The 9,792-nt window shown below is 56.8% G+C and overlaps 1 long non-coding RNA gene across 1 annotated transcript; it reads left to right on the forward strand.

The window, feature by feature from the left end:
* The first annotated feature begins 5,188 nt into the window (after nt 1-5,188).
* Nucleotides 5,189-8,107, forward strand: LOC139074602 (uncharacterized). The gene is made up of 4 exons (XR_011524282.1): nt 5,189-5,523; nt 5,764-5,827; nt 6,704-6,811; nt 6,910-8,107. It is a non-coding gene; the product is annotated as an uncharacterized lncRNA (long non-coding RNA).
* The last annotated feature ends 1,685 nt before the right edge of the window (nt 8,108-9,792 follow it).

Consider the following 9,792-nt stretch of genomic DNA (forward strand, 5'->3'; position numbering starts at 1 on the left):
GATCACCTGCCACCAGACTTCTCAGCTGGGTGAGCCACTGCGAGTTGGGTTTTCTGCTTCATGCAACAGAAGAGCCCAAGATGGGGTTGCTGTCAGTTCAAGACCTGGGCCTGGTACCGTGTAACGAGCTTTCTCCACCCAGTGTCCCCAGATTTGGTCCTGGCAACCCTTTTCCTTCTGGGTCTGCCATACGGTCTGAACCAATGCGTCAAGCAATCGCTCCTGGGTGATTTTCCAGAAACCGTCAGCTGAGCAAGAAACCAGGGCCTGGAGAAGGGCACGGATCTGCCCTACGTCACCCACCTTGTCAGTGCCAAATCCCAGATTGGAACCCCAGCCTTCTGCGCTCCAGGCCACATGGCATTCCCCAAGAGAAATTCCGCCCGCTGGCCTGCCCAGCCCGGCCAACTGAACGGGCTGCTAAATTGATACTTTGCAAAACATGCATGTTTCCAATTGCAGAGAGCGTCGTTGCGACTTTGAAGCCGCGTGCAGCTTCCCCCTGATGTGGTGGAGGACGGAGGTGGCTGCCCCGGGATGGAGAGGGATCTTAGAAAACGCTCCGCAGAAGGCCCGGGGGCACCCACACGCTGGAAGGAGATCAGAAGGCAGCTTCTCCCTGAAGGCCGCGGGCAGCCGGCTCCCCACTTGAAAAGGACTCCGTATCAATTTCACTTTTTTTTCCTCCTTGGTGCCTCCCTAATGAGACGATGTTAGAGTTGAAAATAAATAGACGTGTGGCTGGGTAAAGAGATAAATAGATAAAGAAAGCCTGGGTTTCCTCCAGGAACTCTGGCCCTCTTTCCCTCCTGGGACTGGAGGAGGCGTGGGTTTCCATGACGGCCGCTCGCCCATCTTCTTGCTAAGGCCCTGGGGACGGGGCAGCCGTGAGAGCAAAACTACCCGCCACCATTTCCTAAACACCTGCTATGGCGGCCGTGTGCTTGGCTCACGCGTTCAGTCTCCGTGATGACCCGTGGATCGGGCAGGCATCACCCAGTGCTCAGATAAGGCAGCCGGGACTGGAAAGGTGAAGCCATTGGAGCGAGGCCACAAGCTGGCAAGCGACAGAGCCAAGAGTGAAATCCGGTCTGTGTGAGTCCAGACAGACGATGGCTGCTGTCGTGGAAGCCGCAAGGAGCTCACGGTCCCCTCGGCGACAAGGACCTCACCCGGGAGTGATAGCAAAACATCCCAGATGGAGAATTCTTATCCCTGTGAAGTGTGGTCAAGGGCAAGGACTTGAGAGGCGGGAGGTTTGGGGGGCAGGAGCCGGCCTCGGAGGACGTGCCACCTCCCAAGACCCTCTAGGTCCCGAGAAGCACAAGATAGAGGCGGCCTCGGCCACCCCTCCTTCAGCATCGAGGCTGGTGCCCAGCCGAGCCCTGGGGTGGCCATGAGGCTGTTAGAAGACCACCCTACTGCTCCCCTGATCTAGTTACCTAAGGATCAGTGCCGGGTACGGGGGAGTGGCGACCCCGGGACCTGCTTCAGGAGTCTGGCAGGGTGTGCCTCATCTGCTAAGTATTTAGAATATCCCCCTCGATTAGAACAGATCTGTAGGGCCCTGCTGGGGTCCACCGGGCCCTCCATGACCCAGCCTCCCAGCCCCTCTCCACCCTGCTCCACGCCAGCCCACAGCCTCCTTGCAGTTCCGGGAATGCCAGGCCAATCCTACCCCAGGGCATTTGCACCTGCAGTTCCCGCAGCCAGAACAGACCTCCTCCCACTGGCCCTGGGGTCTCTGTCAGGAGCAGGGGAGGGGCTCCCTATATCCAAGGGCGGCACCAGCCTCACCCCTTCTCCTGACTCCTCTCCACAACTTCTCTGTACTCTCACTTTTAGCGTCTACAGATTGGTCCACCTCTCCAGCATCCTTTCTCCCATGAGAAGGCACCCCAGACCTTGTTCTCGGCTGCATCCACACCTAGAACAGGGCCCAGCGCATACAAGGCGCACGGGCGACGATGGTGAATGAATGAATGAGGGAGCGAACGAGTGAGTGAATGTACGTTCGACTTGCCTCTCCTGAGCCCTTCCAGGTGCTCAGCTCTGAGCCCCAGGCTGTGGGGCAGCTGGGAGGCAGTGACACAGGCCCCTGCCCTCCAAAGATTCCGAGGACGAGTGGGCCCCGGAGGAGGGCGGGCCTGCGGAGCCAGCACAGCCTCGGTGCCAGATTCCTGCAAAGGGTGGAGGGCGCCCCGGCCCCCCAGGGCCTCGGAGGGGCCTCTCTGGGTGCGCTGGCCTGTTGGCCACATGCTCCTTCACGGGGGTCTCATGTCAGGAGCCCAGATTTTCTGGAAGGGAAGATGCAGGGTGCCACTGCATTTCTTTCTTAAGATAAGAACGTCCCCCTGATATTTCTGGCACCAGGGATATATCTGTTTCTTTGTAGTTTTCTGTATTTTCTAAGTTTTCCAGGAAGTTCTAATCAGAAAAAAAAAATCAGTAATTGTCATTAAATGTTTTTAAAGTAAAACAAGACAGAAAATAATGATCATTTGTGCTAATAAATCCACATAATGGAATACTGTGCAGCTGTTAAAATTATATTTAGAGGGACCGGTCCCGTGGTTAAGTGTGCACGTTCCACTTCAGAGGCCCGGGGTCCGCTGGTTTGGATCCCGGGTGCGGACATGGCACCGCTTGTCAAACCACACTGTGGCAAGTGTCCCACATATAAAGTAGAGGAAGATGGGCACAGATGTTAGCTCAGGGCCAGTCTTCCTCAAAAAAAAAAATCATATTTAGAAAGTGATTTTAATGGCATGAAAATACTTACCCAAGTGAACAAAAAGCTGGATACGATTATAGGCTCTTAGCAATGTAAATGTGTATATGTGTGTGTGCAATATATGTGTGTATAATACACACACACACACACCCAGACCAACATCAGGAAAGAGAAGTGGTCTCAGGTGGCATACCTCCTGATGGTGGTATTATACATTTTTTACGTCTTCATAGTTTTCTATGTTTTCCACCTTTCTTTCAACTATTTTACAAAATATTTGTTTCAAAGAAGGGTTGAAGTGTAGGAATCAGAGACGAAAGCATCAAGTAGTGTGTCTTGTTCGTTCGTCCATCCCCCGACAGACGGCCATTGGGTGGGATGTTCAGGGGCCCACAGAGGTCACAGCACACGGTTTGACCTGCAATCTCCGTTCCTAAGAAGACGCCCTAAGAAAATAACTCAACAGAAATTAGAAGCCACACACCTGTTACTCTGTAGGTTGCAATCCTGTTGATAAGAAGGTGGGGAAAATGGAAGCAACCTAACGTCCAACGGCCGAGTGCTATTTGGAGAAGGGACGGGGCGCTCAGGAGGCGGTGACAGATGTGACCACCCCAAAGTCTCACCAGGAAGACCATCCAGAAACACGGAAAATATTTGGTGTTAAAAATGAAGCCAAGAAAGCAAAAAGGCATAGGGGGGCCCTGAAACCAAGGCTGGGTCACGCTGTGAGCATGCGGCCAGGGGCTGAGCTGCGGACTATATTCATCGTGACTTCAACAACGCAGCAAATGCTCTCGAGCACCGGCTGTGCCCAAACACAGCTCACGGCGCAGAGGACACAGCATCGCACAGAGCAGTCGGGTCCCCACCCAGGAAGTTTATATTCTAATGCGAGGCGGGAGGGGAGGCCCACCATACACGACTGTCGTTAAGTCAGAAGGCGGAAAGTGTATGGAGAAAGCTGTGCGGGTGCGGTGGAGTGGTGGAGACCGCCACATGCTGCATTTCTCCCCCAGACGCTGCCTGACCGCCTCCCCCAGCCTCCTTGGAGTTGCATGTAGCCACATGACTGTGTCCCCAGCAGGAGAATACAGAGCAAGGATGAGCCCCACGTGCAGGCCTGGCCCACAGAAACCTCCCTGTGCAATTCTGTCTCTCTTCCTCAGGAGAATGGAGAGAAGCCTCCAAGACCACGGGGGTGGAAGGGCCACAAGGCGGAGGATGCCCAGGTCCCTGAGTCACCGCTTGGAAGTGAGCGGCTCATTGGTCTGGAACACGTAGTTGTACTTACTGTGAATAGGAAATGCACTTTGATGGGGTCGCACCATCATCCGACTGGGGGATTATCTCGTGCAGCCGCTTACCTGTCTGATAGAGGTGGATGGAACTGTTTGCAGTGGGGGCAGGAGGTGTCATACGGAATAGAGGGTGGTCGGAGGGGGCCCTGCCTCTGAGATGACGTCCGGGCAGAGATTTGCAGGAAATGGGAGAGGAAGCCGTGGAGCTACCTGGGGGCGCACACGGAGCCCCAGGCCAGGTGCGCTGCTGCAAAGGAGGGAGGGGAGTAGGCCAGTGGCCCCAGGCGAGGGGCGCGTGGAGGGTGATGAGGTCACAGAGGGCACGAGAGCAGGAGGACAGCCCTGCGGGCGTGCTCCGGACAACGGCTCCGATTCTGAGAGAGATGGAAGAGGGTTCGAGACGTAGCCAGCCTTCAAAGATTTGCTCTGCTGCAGGTGGCAGCGCAGCTTTAGCGGAGTGGCAGGGGCAGAGCTGGCGGGAGACACCAAGGACAGAATGGAAGGGGCAAGAGGGCAGGCGTCCAGGATGGCGAGTCTGGGCCGGCACTGGTGACGGAGGGGCTGGGAGGTCCTTGGATAAGCAGTTCTGCAAAGGAGGGGGCAACAGTACCGTGGCTGCGTGGGGTGTCAGTCGACGGCTGGATCTCTGAGTCTGGATGTCAGTGTCCAGCTGGTGTCTGAAGCAGGGGAGAGAGTGAGCGGCCACTCTGTCCCCGAGAGCCCAGGATCGAGGAAGACCTCACAATGGGGACTCAGAAGGAGGGGCCTGGGAGGGGCTGGAGTGACCCGCCATGCCAGGCGAGACCCTCAGGCCTGGCCACACGAAGGCCCCAGTGACCTGGAGCAGAGCCCTTCGGGGAGAGGTGGGGGGGCACAGGCTGCCGGCCATGGGCTGAGAGAGTGGGAGGCGGGAGTGGTGCCAATGATGCCAATTTTCTTGGAAAAGGGAACAGAAATGGGGCAGGGCCAGAAGAAGAAGTGGGGTCAAGGGAGGTTTCGCTTGTTTTTTTTTTAAGGTGAGGACGTGTTTATAAGCCAGAGGGAACAGCCAGGGGTGGGGGGAGGCGAGGCTGGGACGGCCTCGCGTGGGGAGGGCATCTGGGCGCTGGTTCCAAGGCTGTCGCTGCGCAGGGAGAAGAGGAGGAGGGCAGAGCCTAGGGGTGGTGGGCCGGGGGCTTGTTGTTCTTCTGGTGGCATCTGGTCGCAACAGGGGAGTGGGTCACAGTGATCAAGAGGTGAGTAAGGAGGGCCGGAGGCCAGAGGAGGGCAGCACGGAGAAATCCTAATGGGGGAGAGGGACGCTGGACGGCAGGGTCAGCTGGCCAGGCAGCAAGGGGCTCGCAGGTCCAGGGTCACGGCTCTCAGGTCTGTTTCGCCTGGGCCGTGGTCCTGCCAGGCGCCACCGAGCAAAGACAGAGGCGGCTCTGAGCAGAGCCAGGGGCTCACGAAGAAATGACGAGATGACGGCTCCCGGAACGGAGCGCAGAGGTGAGTGGGGGAGCGGCAGCGAGCAGGCTGGGATCAGGAGGGACGGGCAGAGCGGGCATCTGGGCGCTGGGCGCTAGAGGGGACCAATGGTGGGTGCGTGAAGTTGAGATGGGGGTGGGGGCCGAGGTGGGACGGACACACGGAGGAGAGGAGATTAATGCTCCCGGGCGCCAGCCCACCCACAGGGATGGGAGAGAACTGAGGAGGAAGTGACTGAATCCAGGGCTGCGAATCTTCCAGGAAAGAGGGACCACCTGGGATCTGCAGGCGACCCCAGCGTGGAGAGCAAGTCCCGTGGCCCAAGGTCAGAGCTGGGGGGAGAACGTTCTGGAAGAGGAATGAGGAGCCAGGAGGACATCTATCCTCACTTCCGGGCCCCAGTGATGGGGGGTGTGGGAGATGAGACAGTGCCACCGGGGGCTCCAGGGGCAGCAGTGCGCCCAGGGGACAGGCAGCTTCAGGCCGGGCAAGAAGGGGAAGGGACCCGTCTAGGAGAGGCATAGGGGGAGGCGGACGCTGCTGACGCCCAGGCCCCCTCGCCCGCCTCTGCACCCGTCCCTCTCTGCACCTCTGCCTGGGGTTTCTCAGGCTCAGCCCGTGCACAGGGCCCCCTGGAGGAGTCCCCGTTCAGCAGCCCCGGGTGACTCTCAGACAGCAAGGGGAGGGGTCAGCAGATGGCGACCCCAGTCCCCAGCCTGCTCAGCCCTGGGAGGACGGGCCTTACACACATTCTGCACAGCTCCCCAGAGGGTCTCCGGTGGGCTGCAGCCCCAGGTGCCACCACGGTCACCAGCTCATGACAGCACACGCAGCGGCTTTTCTCTCCTGTCCCGGGGCCTGCTCCCTCTCCTGGCCTTCCTGGGTTCGCTCGCATAAACTACCTGCCCGCGGGTCCTCATCTCGGGCTCGGCTTTCAGGGGGAACCCAAACCAAGCCACGGGACGCAGCCGAGGCCTGATGTGAGCTCCAAAGGCCACAGCGGGAAGGCTGTCGGGGAGGATGGGATGGCGACGATGCAGAAAGCAGCGGGAGTGCGGGGCGAGCATCCAGGGTGCAAGGGGGACCTCGGGCTCCTCAAGGGGCTGATGTGACAGAGAAGGGGGGGTTGGAGGGCTGGTCCTGAACATCAGGGCAGAGCGGTGGGGGGCACGAGGCTGGGAAGGGGCCATGGTCTCTCCAGAAGCACCCGAGAGCCCTCCTCGCTGGTGGCAGTGGCGGTGGCAGCCCTCCGAGAGCACAAGTGCACGTCGTGAAGCAGACGATTTAACTTCATCCCGGTGGGAAAAAGGTAAGTCCTTTTTTCCCCTGTTTTAAAATGTCATCCTTCATTTTTTAGATTGGAAAAAACAAAGCAGTTTCTTACACAGCTGAACGTTGTCTCAACAGAGGACCCAGAAATCGTGCTCCTTGGTATTTACTCAAAGGAGTGGAAAACTCATGTCCACACCAAAGCCTGCACATGGATGCTTACAGCAGCTTTAGCCATACTTGCCAGACCTTGGAAGCAGCCAAGGTGTCCTTCCATAGGTGAGCGGATAAATAAACTGCAGTCCATCCAGACAATGAAATACTACTCAGCGCTAAAAAGAAGGAGCTCTCAAGTCGTGAAAAGACATAGAGGAAACCCAGGTGCATATTACTAAGTGAAAGAAGCCTATCTGAAAAGGCCACGTACAGCATGGTCCCAACTGGATGACATTCCGGAAAACGCAAAACTATAGGGACAGTCAAAAGGCCAGGAGCTGGCAGGGGTTGGGGGGTGATGCACAGATGGTCAGGGCGGTGGTGGCAGCTGCCAGCCCAAGGGCTCGGTCCGGGTGTCAGAGGACAGAGGTGGTGGAGGAGTCCGGTGGGCCCTCCTGGGCTGCACCCACAGGAGGGGACTCCCTCCATCGTCTGTCTCTGGGCCACGCCTGGGCATGCGGGTTGCATCTGGTTGGATAATAAGATCGAGAAGACCTGCTTGCACGTCCCCCTCCCCTGGAGCCAGAATAAAGCTCCCCCTGGAGGGGCCTTTCAGGGACAAGACACATTCCCACGGGACCCGTTCCTGGCCCTCTGTCCAAATGCAGGTTGTCGGTGACCTGACCCAAGGGACAGCCCACTCTGTTATCAGCCACCAGCCCGGCATTGTGGCGGCTTATCAGAGCCGCTCCGGTTACCCACGGGGAGAGCCTGGTGGCCGCCCGCTCTATCCTCCCAGCCTGCCCGCCTGGCCCGGCCTCAGGGGCCCCTCCTCTCCAGCTGTCGGTCCAGCGGCATCACCCGCAGCCTCCTGGAGCCCTGGGGTTCTGCGAAGGTGCCCAGAGACCATCTTTCAGGGGCAGGGGCAGGGGCAGGAGGGGCTCCAGACCCCCAATTCCCTTCGTAACCATTACACCGGGAGACCTTGCAGGGTTTCTCTGAGAAATGACTCCGGCTCCAACACGATGAACCTTGAGGATATTATGCTAAGTGATGTAAGCCACACACAAAGACAGAAACCGTACGATCCCACTTAAATGAGGTCCACAGAGCAGTCCCATTCACAGGGACGGGAAGCAGAAGCATGGGTGCCAGGGCCTGGTGGGGGGAGAACGGCAGTTGGCGGATTTTTTTTTAATAAAAATTATATATATGTAATGTGTACACAATGATCTGATGTGCAAACACACAGAGAAATGATTCCTACAAGGAAGCTAGTCAATATATCACGTCCTCACAGGGTTTCCTTTGGGTGTGTGTGCCTGTGTGTGTGTGTGCCTGTGTGTGTGTGTGTCGTGAGAGCACCTGAAATCTACTCTTTCGGCAAATTTCCCGGATTCAATGGAGTATTATGAACTCTAGTCATCAGGCCGAACATCAGGTCTCTAGACTTACTCGCCCCACAGAACGACCACTCTGTACCCTCTGGCCAACATCTCCCCGTTTCCCCCGACACCCCTGCAGCCCCCCGTAACCACCATTCCACTCTCTGCTTTCACATATTCGACTTCTTTGAGATTCTACATATAAGCGAGATCAGGCAGTTTGCACGGAGGACCCGAATAGACATTTGCCCAAGGATGACATACAGACGGCCAGCAGGTACGTGGAAAGGTGCTCAGCGTCACGATTATCAGGAAAACGCAAATCAAAGCCACAGCGAGATACCCCTCACACCCATTAGAGTGGAAGCGTTGGCGAGGACGTGGAGAAAAGGCGATCCTGCTAAACCATCGATGGAACGTAAGCCCACGCAGCCATTAAGGAAAACAGTACGGAGGTTTCTCAGAAAAACAACAGTGGAACACCGTGGGATCCAGGCACTCCTCTTCTGGGGAGACAGCCAAAGGAAATGAGATCAGTGTCATGAAGAGATATCTGCGACCCCGTGTTCGTTTCAGCGTTATTCACAGAAACGGCCTGAGTGTCCATCGACGGATGAGTGGATAAAGAAATGTGATACAAAAAATAACAGAATATTATTCAGCCTTAAAAACGAAGGGGGTCCTGCCATTTATAATAAGATGGATGAATCTGGGCAACACTATGCTGCGTGAAACAAACCAGACACAGGGAGTCAGTGTTTAGTGGGGACGGAGTTTCAGTTTGGGAAGATGGAAAGTTCTGGAGATGGATCGAGGGGATGGTGGCATGGATGTGCTTAATGCCACCAAGCTGTACATTTAAACCTGGTTAAAATTGGGGCCAGCCCCATGGCCAAGTGGTTAAGTTTGCACGCTCCATTTTGGCGGCCCGGGTTCACAAGTTCGGATCCTGGGCATCGACATGGCACCGCTCGTCAGGCTATGCTGAGGCGGTATCCCACATGCCACAACCAGAGGCACCTACAACTAGAATATACAACGATGTACTGGGGGGCTTAGGCAGAAGAAAAAAAGACGAAGATTGGCAACAGATGTTAGCTCGGGGCCAATCTCCCTCACCAAAAAGCATTAAAAAAAACAAAAAAAAAAGACCAGTCTCCCCAGAGTGTGAGGACCCTGACAGTGGTATCCTGTGTCCTCGGCGCACATAGGAAAACTCTGGCACCCTCCACGTTGTCCTGGGCTCCCATCAACTGGTCCCATCTGCTCTGCAGTGGCCCCCAGAGCCACCCACCCCACCTCTGGGGTCCCAGCCACCCCAAACCACCTGCCACCTGGGGTTTTATGTAGATTTGAGGTGGCTTTGCAGAGGAAAAAGATGGAGATTATGGGGGGCAGTGCTAAAGGTCCCCAGTGGGGGCTGGGTGAACGTCCCTGACGGTGCCTCGGGAGCCTGCCGACATCGGGGCTTTGCCCCGTC

The sequence above is a fragment of the Equus przewalskii genome, chromosome 11 (assembly GCF_037783145.1).
Source record: "Equus przewalskii isolate Varuska chromosome 11, EquPr2, whole genome shotgun sequence".
NCBI lineage: Eukaryota > Metazoa > Chordata > Mammalia > Perissodactyla > Equidae > Equus > Equus przewalskii.